Source organism: Thamnophis sirtalis, unplaced genomic scaffold (assembly GCF_051295495.1).
Source record: "Thamnophis sirtalis isolate CommonGarterSnake01/CBP01778 unplaced genomic scaffold, rThaSir2_p1.2 scaffold_3, whole genome shotgun sequence".
NCBI lineage: Eukaryota > Metazoa > Chordata > Lepidosauria > Squamata > Natricidae > Thamnophis > Thamnophis sirtalis.
The window spans coordinates 131,171,411-131,193,907 of NW_028261383.1; the positions used below are offsets into that span (position 1 = coordinate 131,171,411).

Consider the following 22,497-nt stretch of genomic DNA (forward strand, 5'->3'; position numbering starts at 1 on the left):
CTAGGGGGCGGTGCTCATCTCCATTTCAAAGCCAAAGAGTCAGCGCTATCTGAAGACGTCTCTGTGATCATGTGGCTGGCATGACTAAACGCTGAAGGTGCCCGGAACGCTGTTACCTTCCCACCAAAGGTGGTCCCTATTTTTCTACTTGCATTGTTACATGCTTTTGAACTGCTAGGTTGGCAGAAGCTGGGACAAGTAACGGGAGCTCACTCCATTACGTGGCACTAGGCATTGTGAAATGGAGAGGGAGGGTATATATTAGCAATTTTCAAGCATCTCAAAAAGATGTTTCACAAGTGATTGCTTTCATCTGAGAAGATAGGATGCAGTAAGCTGGATTTATGTTACAGGCAGAATTTGGTTGACTATAAGAAAAAAAAGTGCTATTGATAAGAGTAATTATGGAACCATTTCACCAATGAGGCAGCAAGTCCCTATACGGGATGTATTCAAGGAGAAGCTGGCAGCCATATACAATGGATGCTATATTTTGGGTATCGGCAGAGTAGAGGAGCTTGGACTGAGCACCTTAAATAGCAATAGCAGTAGACTTATATACCGCTTCATAGGGCTTTCAGCCCTCTCTAAGCGGTTTACAGAGAGTCAGCATATTGCCCCCAACAATCTGGGTCCTCATTTTACCCACCTCGGAAGGATGGAAGGCTGAGTCAACCCTGAGCCGGTGAGATTTGAACCGCTGAACTGCTGATCTAGCAGTAGCCTGCAGTGCTGCATTTAACCACTGCGCCACCTTGGCTCCTCTAAAGAGCCCCATTCAATTCTATGATTCTTTAAAGCAATCATTCAGAGTAAAACAAAGACCAAACAGAATTAATTCCCAAGAATTAACTAACTAATGAGGAAGGAAAGAAGTCCTTGCAGATTTTTACTCCACTAGTCATAATCCACTATAGAGGGTGGCGCTCATCTCCATTTCAAGGGCTGTTGAGCCAGGGCTGTCCGAAGACATTTCCACAGCCATATGACCAGCATGGGCATGATGATGGCTCAGTGGTTAAAACACTGGCCTTGTCGGCTGGAAAGTCAACAGCCCAAGTTCAAGACCTGAGTATTGTGTGATGAGGTGAGTTCCCATCCTGCCAACCTAGTAGTTTGAAAGCATGCAAATGCGAGTAGGTAAATACATACCATGTTTCCCCAAAAATAAGACAGGGTCTTATTTTCTTTTGACCCCCCCAAAATAAGCACTTGGCCTTATTTTTTGGGAGGTCTTATTGTTTTTGAGGTGCAGGAGGCAGCGAGCGTGGTCATCTCATGGCTGCTGCTGTGTTGCAATATTTTCAGAGAGGGCTTATTTTAGTCCATGTGCCCAAAAGCCTGATTGGACTTATTATCCAGGGAGGTCTTATTTTTGGGAAAATGGGGTACCTACTTTGGTAGAAAGGAAATAGCTAATGAGGAAAGGGGACTATTTATTCTTTAGTTAAAGGGGGAGGCATAGCACAGAAAAATCCTCCTTAGCTGTCATCCACTCATAGAACCTCCACCCCTCTAACAGAATATAAAAAATGTAAGTGAAATGCCATTAAAAAAATGAAGTCAGTGCAAACAAAATGATGATATAATGCTTAGCCTTTATGGCTTCACAGAATTAAAGATAAATATTTTTTTTTAAAAATCCTTAGATCCAACACATCCTGAGGCCACTTAATAAGGATTAAGCCACCTCAATGTCTTTTTCTTCTTTTCTCTAGTGTTAACTGGAGAAAGAAAATGGGAAATTGGCAGTGGTGTGGGGGAGTGGAATGACCTGCTTGGGTTCTTTTATACTGTCCTGGAGGAGGGCAGAGCTGGCTGGCAGAAACGTAGAACATTGTGTTTCAAACCTTCCATGTTCCCTCTGATCTTGAATTCAAATGACCGGTTACTTATCCATTTGGAAATGAAAGGCAACTACTGAAAAAGAAGACTGTGGCTGATATACCTCAGCATAGAACTTTGAAAATTAGAAGAGGGGGGAAAAAAAACACCACAGGAACTACGAGTCTTAGGGATCTGGAAATTATAGGTTCACTGTGAACATCAAACTTCAGTTTTTGTTATTACTCATTGTATTAGGTGACACACGTTGCCCAATCACAGGCAGAGGAAAACTGCCTTTTACTATTCTTTTCTATGAATAGTTTGCATCTGAAAATGGGCTCTAAAGTACCAAAAGAAAGGGTACTTCTGTCTTTCTACCTAGCCCTCCCCCTTTCCCACAATCCTATATACCTCAAACTGTTCAGCTACCGTATCTTCCCACTAGTCATGATCAGAATAGGAGGAGAATGAGATGGGAAGATATTGTATTAGCTTTTCTTTTCCCCACGATCTCCTAATAAGGATAAGTGGTGCAGTAGGACAGGCAGAGGGAATCTAGGAAAGGACCACAGATGATGATGATGATGATGATGATGATGATGATGATGATGGAGCTTGAAGTGTCCTGCAGGCCTCATCCTGCCTCCAGGACTAGCTGTCCCTACCTCCTAAGGACCAGAGGTGGTATTCAGCAGGTTCTCACTAAATCTAGAGAACCGGTAGCGAAAATTTTGAGTAGTTTGGAGAACCTGCTCATGGTTCCTGCAACCCCCATCTATTCTCTGCCTCCTGAGTCCCAGCTGATCGGGAGGAAATGGGGATTTTGCAGTAACCTTCCCCTGGAGTGGGAAGGGAATGGGGATTTTACAGTGTCCTTCCCCTGCCAAGCCCACTAAGCCAAGTCCACCAAGCCATGCCACGTCCACAGAACTGGTAGTAAAAAAAATTGAATCCCATCACTGCTAAGGACCTCACTTTTCTCATATACAATGGAAGCTGCCAAATAGACTACAATAGAAAACAAAGTACCCAATGAATATTCAGAGAGAGAGAGAGAGAGAGAGGGAGGGAGGGAGGGAGGGAGGGAGGGAGAGAGAGAGAGAGAGAGAGAGAGAGAGAGAGAGAACACACAGCAAGAAAGTTGGCCTAATCTGTGCATTCCCAGCAGTGGTGGGTTTTTACTACCGGTTCGCTCATATGCGCGGAAGCGTCTGGACAGACAGGTGGAGCCTCCCGCTGCCGCCACTACCAGTTTGCCTGATCCGGGCCGAACCGGGAGCAACCCACCTCCGATTCCCAGTGTTTCCCTCAATTACTTTTCCCAAAGTGAACACAACCTAGGAAGATGCAATTTACCACCCTAAATCTAAAAAAAAACCAGGTATTGAAACCTATGAAGTAAATCTATAGTTGAGATACAGAATATTAAATATCAGGCAAGAAGTTCAGTGATGCTGCATAACCTCTCCCGCGTACTCAGTGATATAGAAGTAGCAGATAGAGGGATGAGATGACTAGCTTTATAAAAGACAAAAAGACCTGGAGGGAGCAAAAAGGATATTATTTCCTATTTTCCTCCATTCTCCCAGAAAGGAACAGATATCAAGCATCATTTTTGTGGGACCACTTAATCAAATTCACATCAGCCCTATCTTCTTCCATTACCCTGCCTACCCCCTTCCCTTCACTTTCGATTGAACCACACTGTTTGCCATCAGTACTTCTGATGGCAGACTTCCAGAGGTCAGCTGCAGTGTGTGAGAAAATGTTTTTCTCTTGTTTGTTTTAGGCCACCTACTCGTCATTTTCGTTGGGCACTTTCCAACTCAGGTATACCATGGCAGGAGAAAAATGAGCTTCCTAATCACTTCTCATTTCCTTATAATTTTAATCAGATTTATTATTTGGGAGGGGAAAAAATCCTAATCCCCAAAACACTATTCTATACTTACAATCCTATAAAACAGGAATGGGTAATTTATAGTCCACAGCTGATACAGCATCCCAATTTCGGTCATGCTGGCCAATCAGGGTAGCAAAATTATCAGTTGCTTGTGGTACAATTAGCAGAACATAAGAAGGCTTCTTGGGTTAAACCCAAGTTGATATAGCCTCACACAGCCTTTCATAGGGGCCAATCAACTGTTTCTGGGAAACCACTCTCTCCTGCTCATGGCTCCTGCAACTGTTAACCAGAGGTACAGGTGCATCCTGCCTGCAACGCAAATACTAGTGTAAAGTAATCTTACTTAATAATTTTTAGCATTTCATCATCACAAGCCTTGCTTTTCTTGGTAACCGATTATAATGAGCAGATAGTCAGATTTCCCTTTTGCTTAATCTGTTATTCAGTTCTGCATGTGCCTATAACGTTAGAACCTCTTTGTTTGCATTTAGCAACATTCTGTAAGAGATAAAAAGGCCTTCCTGAAATTTTTCACAGCCTAATTTGGATACAATTGTTTCAGTTTGTCATCCATAAATCAATCAAGTTCAATCAATCAAAGGGATTAAATTAAGGCCCAAGATTTCCCCACTTTTTATCTGAAGGCAATTTAACGGTATACTGATTGTTGCCAATGAAATATCATGGATTGTTTAGTCATTGGGGCATGAACAGTGGTATGCAATCTATATTAGGTAGCCATTTACAATTAGTATGTTTCAACAGAGATGATGAGAGTTCTGATAGTTTTGGGTAGTCATAACTTACTTCATAATATAAGGAAAAGGTAAAGGTTCCCCTCACACATATGTGCTAGTTGTTTCTGACTTTAGGGGCGGTGCTCATCTCCATTTCAAAGCCGAAGAGCCAGCGCTATCCGAAGACTTCTCCATGGTCATGTGGCCGACATAATTAAACATCAAAGATGCCCGGAATGCTGTTACCTTCCCACCAAAGGTGGTCCGTATTTTCTCCTTGCATTTTTACATGCTTTTGAACTGCTAGGTTGGCAGAAGCTGGGACAAGTAACGGGAGCTCACTCTGTTACACGGCACTAGGAATTCAAACCACTGACCTTTCTGATTGATAAGCTCAGCATCTTAGCCACTGAACCACCGAGATGATATAAAAGTACACAATTAAAAAAAAAATACCCCAAAGAGTATCAGAAACTGATTGGGTGAGTAGCATTAGCCATTGAATGCCAAAGTATGCATCAAAGATATGTTCCTACCCACACAAGGTGAAAGTCAATACTGTGCATTTTGTACAGATTTCTCAGTAGTTGCTCAGTAAAGGGTTATAAAATACAAATTTTCAAGTGAAAGACCTCAATTCTGTAAGATACCATGACCAGAATTAACAACCTCAGAAATATTTTTAATCTTGATTATTCTTCAAAAGGAAAAACAACAACAACACATTAAGTCAGGACTGTTCAGCAGACCACAACAAGGACTCCTCAGACACATTGATAACACAGATTCCTATGGCAATGCCCAGTGGAACAGATGGTGGCGTGGGCATTAGGTATCAGCCTCCTGGCAATTTGAACATCTGTTCCCGTTAGAAAATGTTAATTGCCATCAATCAGGACAGCACCTACCCACATTTACATGCTAATACACACTCACTCACGCAAAAATTACATCGACTTTTCTCTGGGCACAATGCTTGCTGCATGTTAAGTAACTATCATTGCTCAGACACTGCAAACCCTCCTGATGCCAGATATATATCCCCTTAGCCAGCTCACATTATTAGCTGAAAGGATAATTCATTCCTTTCTTTTCTCTTCCCCCTCTCCCCACCAAAAAGTAAACTCTCAAATGGGATGGACTTCTCGGGCGAAACTGGCATTTTTCATCTCAATTAAACCTGAGATCAGTCGCCCAGCCCAGTCTAGAGGTTTTATAACAATACATTTCCGGAACTCAGAATGGGAGCCAGATTTTGGGCCTCCTATACCTCAGAGAGAGAAAACCAGAAACAGATGGCCCTGCACCAACCATTAGAGCCTAGTAATGTAGATATGGAATATGCTAGAACTATTCATTGAGACATTCCAGTCTATCAATGAAAAGCAAAGCATAATACAATTAAATGTATTTAAATCATACGCATAATATAGCAAAATTTATTCTTCTAGAGTCGCTCTATGAGGGAGATCTCTAAATTTGATAAGTAAAATCTATTTAAATAACAAAATATATTGAAATCATATTGTAAAGTGGCATCCAAACCAATGGAAAAAAACGAAATACAATTTTAACAAGCATCCCATAATAGCAGTTAAGCTCCTGACTCCCTGCGATGCTGCTACCTAAACCATTATTTTGGCACTGGTGACATCTTGGCAACAAACATCAATTGTCATTCCATGGCTGGTTTCCAGCCATAGCCCATGTGTCTTTACTCAGTAGCTGAGGGAATCGCTGGGCACAACAAGGTCATGGGGAAAAAGAAGAAGAAGCACGCCATCTGTCCAAGAGACACGGGTCTTGTCTCCAGAGAACATTTCATAAGTTTTGAATTAGAGCAGCTTGACTGACCAAACTACCCATATGCATAAGGGAGGAGGCCTATTTCTTGCCTGTATCCGAACAAAGAATATCTATTCTTTGTAAAAACTGTTTACAGTAGTGTTAACCAATATGGCAGAACTAGATTCACATAACATGCTAAGTCGTAATGTGATTTGTTTGGTTTTGGCTTAACATGCCTGCTAATCACATCTATTTATGGGTAATTTCAGCAAGACGTGATTGAATACTATATTGTATATGCATTGCACAGTGATTATTTCTAGCACCGAAGAAACTACAACAGTAAGTTTTAAGTTTGAGAACTCTGAGCAAACTGGAGGTCAGCTAAAGATAGTGCTTCTATTCATGAACAAGATCTTACTTGTCAACAGAACCAAATTAACAAGGACTTCCTACTTTTTGCTTTTCAAATTAGACCTTACCTAAAGACTATACTACCTGAGATGATGGTTCAGAACAGTGGATTACTTAGAAAAGTGTGACAGTCTTCCAGATGTTATTGACAAATGCTGCAGAAGAAAACCACAGCACTAATATAAAATACTTCTGGATGCAGTACCAAAGTACGAGACTCCAGTTCAAATAGTCACTCCAGTGTCAAGTAGTCAACTGAGCCTATTTTTCTTTTGACATTCGCACACACAAACTATGCGTGAATTCTGTTTCCTTCTTGGAATTAGGGAAAAGATTCTCTACATCCCGAGGAAGCACTTCCAAAGGAAGATGCAATTTAGTAAGCTCCAACATTTTTGGTACAAGATGGTCTTCTGGAATTCAAAATTTTGCCCTTTCTAATCCCCCAAAATCAAACAGACATGAAGTCATTTATGTCAAAGAAACCTTACCATGTCTTTGAATTATCAGCTACATGCAAGTTGTTCTCAGATCATAATGTGATGCCCAGTGACTACACAGACACATCCCTCCTGTTTTCTTGACAATTATAGAAATGGTTTGCTGCTACTGTTTTCTAAGATGGTTCTTTTGGGATCACATTTGGTTTGTTTTTCCCCTTCCCAGTCTATATGAAGACATGTGATTTCTTGGTGGTCTCCTAATCATGCTTGACTCCACTTTGGGAACAGCCAAATTTGCTTCAGTACAACCATCTGCTGAGATGATGTAAACTAAGCAATCCTTAATTAATGGATTTTATACCACTTCTTTGGTTTACTGCCATTGGTTTCCTAGTTTTCCAGATTGTCGAGACCTTTCTCCAGTACAGTATATGATATGGAATTGGTCTCGAAACAGTTTCAAAAGGCCACTGAATTTTGTCCACTATGGACTGTGGCAAGGTAGGCAAGAGAAAACGCATGTGTCTCTCTCAGCCACCTCAAATCTGGCAACAAAAATGATCAAACTTAAGTTCCTTTAGATCTCCCTCCTCCTCCTCCACAAACCAGGAAAATGCCCTGAAGTCATGATCTCAAAATTTAGCCATCTGGGCACTGGAGTTTGGCAGCAGGGTTTGGGATTACTTTCTGCATTTGGGGAGGTTTAAGGGTAGGTTGGAAGCCATTTGCCTTCTTAACTACCCACATGGGTGATTACCCTGTTTTCTGTTGTGGCATCAAAACTACCTGCAAGTCTGCCAGAAATTTAGCAGCAGAGGCCAGGTTGCAGCTCCCAGTCCCTCAAACCTTGCCTGCCCTCAACTCCATGGTGGCAATCCCTCTCTAATGAAGTTTAGAGCTTTCCTATTTTGCAAGCATTTGGGCTCCTCGCTTTTGCTTCTGTTGTGTGCTCTCTCTCGCCTCTCCAACTGCACATGGGATCAGACAGCCGCCTGCCAGCAGTTGTACTTAACACCGCATCTGAAAACTCTTGGCACCCTTAATTGTTCTTAATTCTTTAACACACTGAGTGATTACTAGACACTAATTGGGCAGATTTAAAGCAGGAGCAAGATGTACAGAAATGGTATATACCCCTTCCCATCAGATCCAAATCCTTGTCATAGCACACACACAAAGCATCCAAGGGAAGTGAAATGTTGAAATCAAGGCTGTCATTTGAGAAGGAGCACTGTAATGCTAAAACCATAATTTCTTTAAGGTGATGCTAGATGAAGCTTACAGATAAGATGCTTAGCAGCAACATATTATGAATAGGCCAAATCTTCCCTATAGTCATGATCTCAATAATCCCATCAACGTCCGATTATAGTCAAACATGTTTCAGCAACTTGATCACCTTCACTCTTTCCTGCCAAAGTGCCCTGAAAGTAGTCTCTTACACAGCTTATCCTAATACTGTTGTTTTCTTCCACATCTGCTTTGGAAACATTTGCTAATAACAACGGGAAGAATGCTGCCCTTTCCCAGATGACCTGCTGGCCTGAATCAGTGTCTCAGCTAATTTAATCCACAAGAACAGCCATGGGAGGGTGGGGCTGTGTAACAGAGGCTGATAGTTATCTGTAATGGGTTTGCTGATTCTAGATCAGCAGGTAATAGCATCCTCATATCTTCTCCTTCCCTTTCTGATTTCCTACTGCAGTTATTTTAATGCTCCCTTTATCAAAACTGAAATGTTTTGATAAAGGACGTGGTGGCTCAGTGGCTAAGACGCTGAGCTTGTCAATCAGAAGGTCAGCAGTTGAGCTGTTCAAATACCTAGCACCGCATAAGGGAGTGAGCTCCCGTTACTTCTCCCAGCTTCTGCCAACCCCAGATTGAAAGCACGTTAAAATGCAAGTAGAAAGATAAGGACCACCTTTGATGGGAAGTTAACAGCGTTCTGTGCACCTTCAGCATTTGGTGATGCTGGCCACATGACCACGGAGATGTCTTTGGACAGCGCTGGCTCTTTGGCTTTGAAACAAAGATGAGCACTGCCCCCTAGAGTCGGGAATGACTAGCACATATGCACAAGGGGAACCTTTACCTTTACTTTATCAAAATTGGGGGGGGGAAAACACAATAGAGATATGTTGGTTTTACGCTACACAGAACTTGCACCTCACTAGCTGAAGGATTTATGCCAAATGAGTTGCCTCTTTTATTCCATCCTGTCCTTGGTACAGGGTTCTAGGAACACATGGTTGTTTATTGAAAACATACCATCCTAGGAAACAGACACATATCTTGTTACATGGCAGATAAGCCTCACTGGGCATGTTTCCTAAAAATCCACAGTTGCTTATGATGCAAAAAGCTCATCTGCAAGAGCTAAAATTAAATCCACCATGAAGAAACAGCCACTTTCAAGCCTGACCCAATTTATTTCCTGGGGGTGGAATCGGGGAGGGTAAAGAAAAGAGAAATAGCCTTCATCGTTTGTAGCCATCACTTTATTTATGATCTCCTTCCCTTAGCAGGCACATTTCTCTCTTCCCTCCTTCAGCTGAGACTTTGAAAACGAAGGTAGGCTTCTTTTTATATCTAAAGCAATCTAAAGGCTTCTACTCACTAGAACAAGATTACCTTGAGGGATCCCTTCTTAGATAGTTCTCTGCTGTTTTCTTCAGGGCTTCCTTTAAAAAGTGCTTCCCCTCCCAAAAGAATTTCTGGATGACAGGAAACTTGTCTGCAGGCACCAAATTTCATGGTGTTCTCTCTGTCACTGTAAACCTCTTGGTTTTCTGTAATACAGGCCCCAAAGTGTCCTAATTTACTAAAATTAGCATGGCTGTGACGCAATAATGGCAGATATCTTCATGGCAACAGTGGAAGTGTGATCAGAGACCCAGAGCTAAGGAAGAACACCAAACCCTGAAGTTCCACTGTGAAGGCAAAGGAATTAAGATTAATCAATCTGTCTAGTAAAACTTACTTTCCTCCCATTTTCAAGAAACATTATTCATTGCTTCTATGTGGGCAGAGAACTTTGGACATGTTCCAAAATATGTATGGAGAAACAAAATTTGTCAGGTTTACAAACAAAGGCAAGCCAATGTTGTAGACATCATCAACAAGCAATAACAGATGAGCAATTGTCATGGTGGTGAGAATACACCGACTCACCTGAAGCCACCCATGGCTGGGATGGTTTTTCCTTTTTCATAATATTGTATAACCACCCGTGCAGCAAACTCAAATGACAACATAACATATTGCAGAACAGCACTTCTCTATTTGTAGACAAACATAAACAAATGTGAGAATGGCTCACACGTTTCTTTCAAAAGCTTGTTCTGTAGACTTTTGCTAGCTTAGTCGTGTCATAAGCAAATCATCCTCTCTTGGATTTTAAAACTAAAGACCATCCCTGGAGAAGCCAGGCATTTATTTCTTGCCTCCATGTTCTGCTGCATTTGCTAATGGTTAGAGCTGTTCTCTAGCATCAGGCTCCAGACCCATCTATCCAATGGAGCCCTAAAAGAATGCCTCTTGTACAGCAAGGAACAAGGAACATAAACAGCCAAGAGAGACATCTCTAGACATACCAGCCAATCACTGCTAGTTTAGATCTCCAGGTTGCAAACCTGTGGCTGAGGAGGAAATGGAGTGGTCAGTTTTAGCTACCTGATGAGATTCCAACCTCAACAAAAAAAGTCTCTATGATCTAATGATACTGGGCATTTGGTACGACGAGTAAAAGATGATGGATTTTCATAGCATTTAGAATGGGGAAGAAGACATTCCCAATAAAGTTGAGTCATCGGATAGGCTCTCTTACAATGACTGAGTTCATACATCACAGTAAGCCATGGCTTGCTACAAATACAGTGTATTAATAACGTTATGTGGGAATAAGCTAAACCATAAATTCTGAGTTACAGTGCCTAGATGCATGCATCACACGGAGCCAAAACAGCATCACACATTAGCATAATGAGCAACCTCAACCAATCACAATGAAACTGAAAATACTTTTTTTGATGAGTATTGCTTCCTTTTCTTTGAAGGGCAATATGCAAAACTCTGTGAAAGATAATAAATAATTCACCATCATCACCTCCTGCATTTCCCAGAAAGTGGTTATTCACCTTGGCACAGAAGCATTAAGCTGTATTTGATAGGAACTTAACTCATTATTTGAAATCATGGGCAACCTCAATTGGGCAGACCTGAGGTTGTGATCATCATGTTCCAATATCAAGGTGCTAAAACACTCATGAAATAATAGAAACCAGCATAGCTCGGAGTTTTACAACATTTTTAACCAGCTGTCTTCAAAATGAAATCTATTCTCCAATTCTATAACAATCTCAGACTGTGTACATACGTTGTGTAAACACCCATCCACCGCACAAAAATCCAGGTTTACAAACCATGTTGTTCTGCATAGCATTCAAATTATAGGTTAAATCTAATCATCTTCCAAATGCTACCCTGTAATTTGTGATACATGTGAACACTGATGTGCTTACTGCTACTGTATTTGTTCCCCTTCCCTTGGCTTTTGTTCAGCCGCCCTGAGTCCCTTCGGGGAATAGGGTGGCTTACAAGTCGAATAAATACCAAATACCAATACCAAATACTCCACCTGTGCAAATCCTCTGAAAATGGTACATGCAAAAGGGCCTCTATCTGGACCAATAAAGCAGTTCCATTCTTTTCCATTCTTGTGCTGCTGCTTTGTAAACTGCTTTACATCCATGGGCCTGTGAAGTGAAGTGAGGTGGCTAAAGGTACCCATGCATGCAGAAACAGACAGGACCACTTAATGAAGTAGCCACGCAAGAGCAGAGAAAGATGCCGCTGCTTGTTTTATCAATGGGTGCTTATTTTAAAAAAGATGTTTTCCGAAGGATAGGGAAGAATCCTATTTCAAGTCTGTAAGCAAAATATAAGATGAGGCATAAGAGACAATGAAAAATCTGATCAATAAACAACTCAAGACAATAAGTGAGGTAACGAAACACAGGAAGTTGTAAAGAATACCCATGGACTGCACAGACAAACAGGTGGGAAGTTTGCTCAGGGATGTGCTGTGTGCGTGATTTATGCGCACTCGGCATGCATGCACAGTACTAAAAAAATACTTCTGCGCATGCGTAGAAGCAAAAAACAAGATGGCGCCACTTATGGCGCCTCTGAGAGAACTGGTTCGGGGGCGTGGCAGGCAGAGTTACTCCCTACTTATCCGAACCGGTAGGAACCCACCTCTGCCTAATGCCTACCGATGTAATCACTGCCAAAACGCAACGTGATTGGCTCTTTTACAATGACACTTTCCTCTGCTCTCCTGGGGAGCAGGACAATTCTCCGGGGATTTTTTCAAAGGATTTTAAAGCTTCTAGGTGATACAGCAAGTTTGTCTTCCTTGAGACTCATTAATGCAACTGGGGGAAATATGGGCAGGCTGCCTTTTTGGGAAGATGAAGATGCTCTTTAATTTTTCTCTCAGGATGACCTCTGGTCTCGACAGAGAAATGAAGATTTCTGAGGAAAGGGAGGGAGGGAGGAGAAATCAACAACTTTTCTTATTTTATCCCCTCAGGGTATGCACCTGCACACTTAGGGAACAAAGAAAGAACAGAGGTGAAGCAATCATTCCATGGTGGTGGTGGTGGTGGTGTGTGCATATTCAGTTGTAGTGTGTGTGTGTGTGTGCTTATTCAGTTGTAGAGTTTTCTTCAGTATGTGATGGAGATGCAGAGGCCTGGGTCCCCCTAAACCAGTGTTTCTCAACCTTGGCAACTTGAAGATGTCCGGACTTCAACTCCCAGAATTCCCCAGCCAGCGAATGCATTCGCTGGCTGGGGAATTCTGGGAGTTGAAGTCTGGACATCTTCAAGTTGCCAAGGTTGAGAAGCACTGCCCTAAACATAATCTGCAACCTCTTGCTGTTACCCCAAGGGAGCAGAGAGAAGCTGTACACACCACAGACTGGCTCACATTTCAAGAGCATCTCTATTTGTAGTCTATCCATCTATCCTTCAGAGAATGGAGTCAGCTTCATTTAAAAAAAAACAAACCAAAAACAAAGTGCATTTCTGTCCTTCCATTGAGAGGAAAACATCGTTACATAGCCTTGGAAATTTAAATTGATCAAACTAAGGATTTTGTTTTCTCAACAGCATCCCTCTAGCTTTCAGTTTGTTTTTCCCCATATATTTTTTAAAGAAAGCAATGTCAGATCAAGAAGTATATTAAGATTAAGAAGTATATATCTTTGTCATCGTTCCATGGTCCTTTTTATTTCCTCGTCGTCCTTGATCTTTGCTGTTCACTATCGCTCCTGATTTATATGGTCTATATGATTCTATATTTTCTCTCTTATTAAGTTTTTCAGGATCCGTGTTTCTTTTCAGATATAATCTACTCCTTATTTGGATACTTTGAAGCTGTTATCATTTTTTATCTCTTTTTTCTTTCATTTAATTGGTGGTTTGTTTTGTAATTTAGACATCCTAAGTCATTAGGAGTTGGTTAGTATACAATTAATAATCAATCAAACAAGCAATTGGGGGTGGGTGGGAATTTTGCTTAAGCCCAAACAATGAATAAGGTATGCATATACTGAACATATTAAATAGGGGTGGGCAATTAATTTTTCCAGGGGCCACATGAACATCTAAGACTGTTGTGGAGAGCCAAACCAATTGGGCTGTGAAGGTTGGTAGGCAGGCACGCACATATGTAAACTGAAAAAAAGTTGCCTTTAAAATAAAAGCAACGTAGTTGTATTGCATGCATGGTGTACACTTATTTAGATTTGATTTTAATTTCTGGTTGACCTTATGCGGGCCAAAAAGGGAGCACCAAAGGTCTGGATCAGGGGTGGGTTCCGGCCAGTTCTAACCTCTTCTATAGAAGAGGTTCCACAAATCTACCGTGCCATTTAGAACCGGTTCCAGCTCCCTCCCCCCTGCCCGTCCGCACCACACTTGCCCTGCCCGCCGCTCACTGATTGGCTGGCTCACCAATCGCTCCACCCGCCTCTAAGAGTCCTATCTAAATCTTAAAGTCTTAAAGCTATCAAGTTTGAACACCCCTGGGATTTTTTTGTAAAGGGTTAGGGGTGCAATGGTCTTATAACTTGACAGCTTTAAGATTTGCGTGCTTCAAATGCCAGAGTTTCTGAGCCAACATTTTGATTGCTAAGCAAGAGTGTTGTTAAGTGAGTTTCACCACATTTTACAAGTTGGCCACACCCACTCAGTCACATGATTGCCAAGCCACTCCCACCCGGTCACATGGCTGGCAAGCCACTCCCACAAAGCAGGTCACACCTACAGAAGAGGTTCTAAAAAAAATTGAAACCCACCACTAGTCTGGATGTGGCCCAGGGCAGGGGTGGGTTCTGGCAGGCACTATTGCTGGTGCGCTCATGTGGCTGGCCTGGGTCACTGCCAGTTCCAGCAACCCAGGCTGCTAGGCCACTACCAGTTCAGCCGAACTGGTTCAAACTGGTAAGAACCCACCACTAGCCCAGAGGTTGTAAAATGCCCAGGTCTGTCTTCGATAAACAGTCCCCTAATTTAGGGAGGTGATAAAGCCTATTCTAATCATACTTGCAAGACTCATAACCAATCTTAATAATATTTGTTTTAATTTTAATGTGGGGCCTCTTTCTTAGAGTGATGTACATGTGGGGTCTGGCAGATGACGATAGTCATCTGGGAGACTCTGCTGGTGATTGAAATCAGTGTCCCATTGTAAAGCAGAATTTGCAGTATTGCACTGCCTGTTGCGCATCATCACCCTACCTGTGTGACATGACCCAGTTGCAGGGTTGGTATTGGGGCACCCTAGACTGGGGAACTTCAACTTACCTGCTAGGAAAAGAAGACAAGAAACGTACGAATTCCTGGTCACTATGGCAATGATGGACTTATCCCAAGTGCACTGAGGGAATGCTTGTTTCAGACTATGGGCTCATGCCCCCTTAAGCTGACGGTCTTCCACTGTAGTTTATTTCTGCATAGCCAGTCCACAACTTCCATGTTACATTTGCACAGAATGGTGAAAGCATTTTCAAAAGGACAAATAAAGTCATGCTATCCCAAATGGTGGCACATCAGATACATGGGTTAAAAAACATTACTTAATTTCTGTTTTTAATTTTCTGACACGAATCCTGTAGGCTGCTGAAAGTCTCTAGAAATAGAACTGCATATATGTTGTGGGAACAAACAGACTGCTGATAGGCAGTCCAATGCAACTGGATGGCAGAAAACTCAGGGAAATAAAACTTAGCCTGTTTTTATAGAAAGGGTTGGATATGTGCAGCCCAGGCCTATGCTTATTTACTTTGCTCGGCAAAATTTATTTCCAGATAAGCAAGGAATCTAGTCTAGTCTTGGCTTTTAGGTACCTAACCTTGTTCTGCAGCTTTGTATATTTATTGAGAAAGTCAAAAGAATCAAGAAGCTTGTCTCAAGTCCCCAGGATGCTATGAGTAGAATGATTGAAGGTTTTGCAATAGGCTTTTAGCTGCTGCAAAATACCTTATTTTGTTCAGAGTGGCTTTGGATAGTGAGATGTGCCAGCATATAAATGTAATAAACAAAAATTGGGGGCCGCTGATGTAAAGCACTTGTTTTCTTAGTGATATATGTTATTTTTTGTTTACATGCAGACAATATTTGGAAGAACCTAAAGTAAGTCTATGGCGCTCAGCTTGAAGAAGAATATACGCTCCTAGTTGCTAGGAGAGCCTCGGCGGCTGGAGGCTTTTTCGTAACTTAAAAAAAATCAGGACTTTTAAAAAAAACTGGGATGCGGGACAAATTGTTCAAAAGAGAGACTGTCCCGCCAAAAGCGGGACATCTGGTCACCTTATCCAAGTCCCCAGAGAATAGCAGAATAGCCAGTGTAGACAATATTGTTAGTCCCCAAATAATATGTCTTTAGCTCATTCCCAGGGATTCCCTCCTTGCTTTAGTATCAGATACCCCTTAATTAATTGCTGAATACTCTTTTCAGGCCCGCCCTTTAAAATGCCAGCTTTTTCAGACCTGGGATGGCAGAAAAGCATTAAGGGCTTTGTCTCATTTCAAATAATTTGTTTCTCTCATTTCAAATAACATGTGAGAGGGGAGAGCCCTTCTTCTTGCCATCACTATTCCAATCCATTCCAATCCCATCAACTTTTAGTTTTAAAAAGTTAGCAACTGCTCCATAAACATAACTAGATTGCTCTTTGAGATAACTTAAGCAAGTAACAAACAAAAATACTTTTCTGAAAAATTAATACTTTAAACAACAGAGATTTCCCTGCCTCTAAAGGAATAATACTAAAGAACTGAAAGTGGGAATTTTGGTGCAGAAATTGGGTACAATACATGGCTTTTTGTGGGTGAAGTACAAAGGATTCTTGCTAAGGGTTGTAAGTTTATTTCTTCAAATATTTTAAAAGGTTCTTGTTATGCAATCTAAAAAGCTTGCATCCAGATCATATTCAACATAAAATAGATGGACGTAGGTTACTGTCAAGCCAATAACCACCACAGTAGCAATAATAAAAATTAATACCATCAGACAACCACATCTAGATTTGATAGGTGGATAAAGATGCCAAATCCAGTCTAAACATCTGGCTAACTTTGTGACCAACTATAATAATAACAATAATGACCCCAAATTCCCAATAGACAGAAATAGCCTTTGAACACTTTCAGTATCATTTCCCTTCATGTCTTCCAAAAATCCTTATTGTTGAAATATGTGGTGTATTGCTGTTAGGGTGACCTATATAGCTAGCAAAGAACAGAATAATGTTGGCTTCAATAAGGTACAGAAAATGGTTCAATTTACTCCTCTGTTTCAACATAAGAAAAAATAAAGCAGCAATTAAAACAGATACATTTATTCCTTCTTAAAAGTGCACGTCTTGATGAAAATGAATTGTGTAGTTAAGTCACCAAAATGTTTAAATAGTGGATGACCCATTCATCATGATTTATGGTTTGACACATAAATGGGGCCGGAAGTTCCCTTTCGTTTCTTCCCATTGCCCCATATGGCTCACTACTGGCTACCACTGGATTGTTATGGTTTGTATGTCACCTCCCAAAGACTTCTACGTGTCATTAAGAAAATCAGCACACCTAAACTGATCGATATGTTCTTGTTGGTTTGCCTTTTGAAGATTCTTCAGCAGATAAAGCAGTATAACTGTAAACAAGCTAGTGGCAAACCATGCCACAGATGGGGGAAGAATGAACCGGACCACTGTGGGTTGGCTATAATAAGAAGTTAACCAGGAGGAAGATTAATTGCTGTATAAATTTAAGCCAGGGGACAAAAATAACCACATATAATTTCTAAATGGATCCAGTTAAGAGAAATGACACTTTGTGTTCAATCCGCACACATTAAGAGCAGAAAAGAATATTGTTTTGGCTGGCCTTTATTTTCCTCACAGATTACCCTCTGGACTGCTTTTCCTCCTTCACTGCAGTCACAAGATTTCACTGCCCCCTCCTCCAGACCACCTTCAATATGGACCACTTTGTGACTGCCCCTGAAAAAGGTCAGTTGTGCAGCCAGTTCTTTTGACTGTGTGAGGTCATATCCTCCCTTCAATTCCTGAACTTGAATTATCCAGGAGTTGCACCTACGTTTCTTGAGAGCTTCAACAGGAATATTATCCTTCTCTGACAGAATCCACGGCTGAATTACATCCAAGCGTTAGAGAACAAGGCAAGACAGACCAGTGTCACAACATAGGGAGGGATTTCACTAGGCAGCAACAAAACTAATATCCGAAACTGCTGGTTCTGCCCTTTCATAGTAAATGGAAGGTGCCAAGTAAAAAGCAGAAGCACCACTAAATTCAGCCCCTTGGCAGTCTGCAATACCCACAAGGGAGCTGGCAATACTCTTAGTAAGGCAAGCTTATCAGGAAGCAAATCATTTGGGAAGATTCACACAAATCTCAGCTCTGTATTCAATTTTTCCTGCTTTAAGAATTGCCAGACACTTTCATCAGATTTTGGGTAGCCTGCTCATTTCCAGAGCCTTAATACTACCCATGAAGGTGAACACCTTGAAAACCAGCATGTGTTTCATTCAGAAAAACAAATCTTTCAAGTTGCAGCTATTTCCCCTTCTTGATCCCACTGGAGGCTCTCACCTGGAATACCAAAGGGCTGTGTCACTTCTGGTTTAAGATTCAGGAAATCTAGTGCAGCTATAAACACTGTATGGTGGAAAGCAAAGCCATCGGGTTCTTTATGCCAACTTTAGCTCCTTAGTCTGAAAGAAAAAAAAAAAGAGCAGGAAATAAATTATAGCCTGACATGAACATCAAACATCACAATGGTTTTAAACAGCATTGTAAGGCTGTGGATGCAGGAGGCAAGCCTCTTCCACCTTTAGAATTGTCTAAATAAAGGGATTTCAGAAGAAATTCCCTCTTTCATATTACTGCTGCAAATTCAGAAGCCCTGTTTTGTCTTTACAGGAGTCCCTTCCCTTTGCATAAAATACAGAATTTATATAGATGTCACTTGTGTGACTGGGATTCTCTCTTCCACACACTATTAGAAATGCAGTGAGCTCTGGCTACATTAAAGACTTGGTCTCCTTAACTGCTCTTCCTCAAGTTCTCAGCCTATTTGTCTCATGGACCACTTATGATTGATCTGTAGTCCCAATTCCTATCCTCCTTTTCTTTTGAAGAACTAAGTGCAGCCAATGGAAAAAGAGGTTTCCGCCTAACTGGCTAGTTTGTGACAGTATGATACTATCAGAAGTTTCCACATGACTGCAGAAATATCTCCCACTCTTAAACTGCATGTATTGTCAAATGAAGAATTCTACAAAAGAACAATATTCCACTGCAAATTTAGTTCCAATCTGTATTAAGCAACCTAGTAGAATTAAATACTATGATTGTATCTTGGAGAATACATAAAGATTCAAATAAACTTATTTGTGTATTTGAGACTATTAGATATTGATCTTTCTTCATGTAGCTGTTAATAATTATATTTCCTCCAGTATATTTCAGCAAGAAGAAAATAAGCAGCATAGGAGGTTTATCCAATATCACAGATGTATTTAGAATAGAATAGAATAAAATAAAATAACAGAGTTGGAAGGGACCTCAGAGATCTTCTAGTCCAACCCCCTGCCTAGGCAGGAAACTCTGCACCACTTCAGATAAATGGTTATTCAACATCTTCTTAAAAACTTCCAGTGTTGGAGCATTCACAACTTCTGGAGGCAAGTTGTTCCACTGATTAATTGTTCTAACTGTCAGGAAATTTCTCCTCAGTTCTAAGTTGCTTCTCTCCTTGATTAGTTTCCGCCCATTGCTTCTTGTCCTACCCTCAGGTGCCTTGGAAAATAGTTTGACTTCCTCTTCTTTGTGGCAGCCCCTGAGATATTGGAACACTGCTATCATGTCTCCCCTGGTCCTTCTTTTCATTAAACTAGACATACTAGACAACCCCCGGCAGGCCTGGGGCTGTTGAGTTGTCCAGCCCCACTTCAGGTTTGTGACTATTGTGCAATTTTAAACTGTTGTTTATGTATGTATGTATGTATGTATGTATGTATGTATGTATGTATGTATGTGTATATATATATATATATATATATATATATATATATATATATATATATATATATATATATATATATATATATATATATATATATATATATATATATATATATATCCCCCTCCCTTTTATTGTAAGCCACCCTGAGTCTCTTCTGAGAGTGGGCGTCATACAAAATTTAATAAATATTTAAAATATAAATATATACCCAGTTCCTGCAACCATTCTTCATGTTTTAGCCTCCTGTCCCCTAATCATATTCGTTGCTCTTCTCTGCACTTTCTAGAGTCTCCACATCTTTTTTTTTTTTTAATTTGTTAGTGTAGTCCTTATACAGTAAATAACTCTCTGAAGTCTAACTAGGGTTAGACCAGAATTTCAAAGCAGTGACACCCCCCAATACAACTTCAAGTTTTGGAAACTTTTATTTTTAGGCAAAAAAAAAAATTCTCACAAAATTTGTAAGCAAGGAGCTGTCCATTCAATTAACATCAATTGTCACAAATATGTAAACTATTTCCTTTTTCTAAAATGGTTTAGTTTTAAGTTCCAATTTTGCCTTTTGCCATGAGATTTCCTTACAGCTGCACATGACATAGTATACTTCTGAAATGAAGGGTATTTCTTTGTAAGGATTTTTACCAGTCCTATATGTAAATCACTACATGTGAGATTAGTGAATATACACACACTTCACTACATGACTGGCTGCTTCTCAGTATGGATGTACAATGGACCAAAAAAAAAAAATCCCCATGATGTGACCATCACATATGGCAAACAGCACATAAATTATGTTAATCTTTCTGCTGATAACAGGTGGAAGAATGCTACTAATGAGGATGCTAATCTACTAAGTGTACTACATGTTATCTCTATTATTCATGCCTGCCCTGCCAACTACTAGACTGAGCTAAGTCCCCTCCCCCCCAAAATATATATATTTTCACCCAATGGTACAATATTAATAAATACACTATTATTAAATAACCTTTTCATTTTGCTTTGATCACATTTTCAAATGCTGTTTACAATAGCAGCAATGATCATTCATAGAATTAGAAATGAAGCTAGCAATTGCTTGACAGCTATTTCTCTTCTGGTCTGCACCATTGAAGAGATTATTTTCAATGGTTGCAACAGTATTTTCAGTCATACCACAAGGATCCCATCAACCGTGCTTTTTAGGATTCAGCTGTCCATCCTATAGACAATCATCTTTATTTCCAGAGATATGACCTTGTATGTGGCTGCATTAAAAAAGATGTTTCTGGAATAAGGCTCAGCTGACCAAGCGATCCAATCTGCGGTGTGTATATCTTGCTCCGTCCTCAATGTTATTTACCACTCCAGCAATTTTGTGCAGTTGATCCAAGGACTTGCCCACCAGCTGAGATTATAGAACTGGAACCTGTTTATTCTGAATTTAGGAGGAGTCGGGTGGGGTGGGGGGAACCCTTATCCTTGTCCATCAGACTCTGAGAACAAAGCTACTGACTCATGATCAAACACACACACACACACACACACACACACACACACACACACACACACACACACATACGCTCAAGTCCTCTGGAAGGAAGCAGAAAGGAATTGTGTTCCAAGCCAGCACAGATACAGCCAAACCTCAACAAACCTGCACAAATCCATTTACTGACTGCACATTTAAATGTGCTGCCTAATTTCGCAACAAAAAGAATTAGTGGCTTTCATTGTGTCTTTCTAAAATTCAAAACAACCTGGGTAAAATTTCAACTTTTCTTTATATCTTGGACCAGATCAATAGTGAACATGAAGGACTGCTAACTCTAAAATGAAGCTCCAAGTGGATATGCCCAGCTCTTTCCAGTTTAACCTTTGTGAAGTGTGAAATGTAGCAGCAGGGAATATAGTAAGCTTTCAAGAGACATATCCCTTTGATGTCTTCTTTTTCTCTTTCTGCAGGGATCAATTCTTTATGTTCCTGGGCAAAACGGCAAAGGTAGCTAAATAAATAATCCCTCATAGATATAGAGACTCTCACTCCCTCCAAAGATGCTACCAGGTCATCATTTATAGGAACTTAGCTATAATAGTAGCTTGCTCCTTCTCTAACAGAGATATTGCTGTTTCTCTCCTTACTTTGCACTCGCACAGCTATCAATCATGATAGTGAATGTTCACATTATCCACTTATAGGTCTATGAGTCTGAAATACTTTAGTATGTATCAAAACATATGCACTTTCAGAAACAAAGATTTATCCAAAGACAAAACAGAGATAAGGTCTTTAAGTGATACAGTATGTAATATAGAAAGAACTCCAACAAGATTGGATTGTTTTAGAAATGGATGTGGGAGGCACAGGAAACATAAATAAATAGGACTGCAAGTCAGTTTCATTTTAAGGAAACATACATTGTTTTCCAAGTCAGGATTTGCAAAAGCGTTGTTGAATGGTCCATGCATATTTTGCCATAGGGACAAGGAATTAATGTGGCATTCCTCAAAGAACTGGACTTAACAGCTCTACGTGTCAGCCCTGGAAGCCATCTTTAGCATTGGAGCTTCAGGGCTGCCACATTTAGTACCTGGAAAAAATGGATGGGGGAATTACGTGGAGTGGAGGAGGATTAGCCATAACAACATTCCTTTCTCTGGGAGTCAAGGGCATTTGGCCTGCACCTGGATGGGAGTGACTGGGGGTTGTCTCCAGTTGGGATGGTGAATTGATTGGACCATGTGATGGACTTGTGGGTGCAGGGGATGCTTCTTTGACTTTCTTTTGG

General features: G+C 40.7%; 1 protein-coding gene across 3 annotated transcripts in view; it reads right to left on the bottom strand.

Annotated features, from left to right (window-relative positions):
- RBFOX3 (RNA binding fox-1 homolog 3) overlaps positions 1 to 22,497 on the bottom strand; it is a 464,758-nt gene that overhangs the window by 280,814 nt on the left and 161,447 nt on the right. For all 3 annotated transcript variants that reach the window (XM_087710112.1, XM_087710113.1, XM_087710118.1), the window contains one exon: positions 18,292 to 18,413. The gene's annotated coding sequence lies outside the window, so the exon portion shown is untranslated. The remainder of the gene's footprint in view (positions 1 to 18,291; positions 18,414 to 22,497) is intronic.